Source organism: Myotis brandtii, unplaced genomic scaffold, assembly GCF_000412655.1.
Source record: "Myotis brandtii unplaced genomic scaffold, ASM41265v1 scaffold1043, whole genome shotgun sequence".
NCBI lineage: Eukaryota > Metazoa > Chordata > Mammalia > Chiroptera > Vespertilionidae > Myotis > Myotis brandtii.
The window spans coordinates 309,383-309,856 of record NW_005353510.1 but is presented as its reverse complement, the minus strand read 5'-3'; positions in this window follow the sequence as shown (position 1 = coordinate 309,856).

Below are 474 nucleotides of genomic sequence, written 5' to 3'. Positions count from 1 at the left end.
TGCCCTCCCCCCCGCCTCCCCATCTGTGTCCATTGGTTATGCTTATATGCATGCATACAAGTCCTTTGGTTGTACCTTTGAGATATAAATATTCTACATCTCAGGAATGACTTCATCAAGAACCATGAGCTATACCTTTGAAATGTAATCAATAAGAAAGATAGGACGTCTGTCTTCCAGTTTTCTGTGGGAGGTAGGAGCCTGACTGTGATGAGCACCAATTTGCAAACACAGATGGCACAACCACATGCACTGACTTCCATCAGTTAGTCCCAGCACTTAAACACTCTTCACCCTTCTGTTTCAATGGAGTTGAGTTCAATCTTTCTCCCCTAAGGCAATAGCCTGGGGTGGTGGGCAAACTCATTAGTCAACAGAGCCAAACAACAGTACTAATTTCTTTTGAGAGCCAAATTTTTTAAACTTAAACTCTGTAAGTAGGTACATTGTTATTAACTTAATTAGGGTACTCCT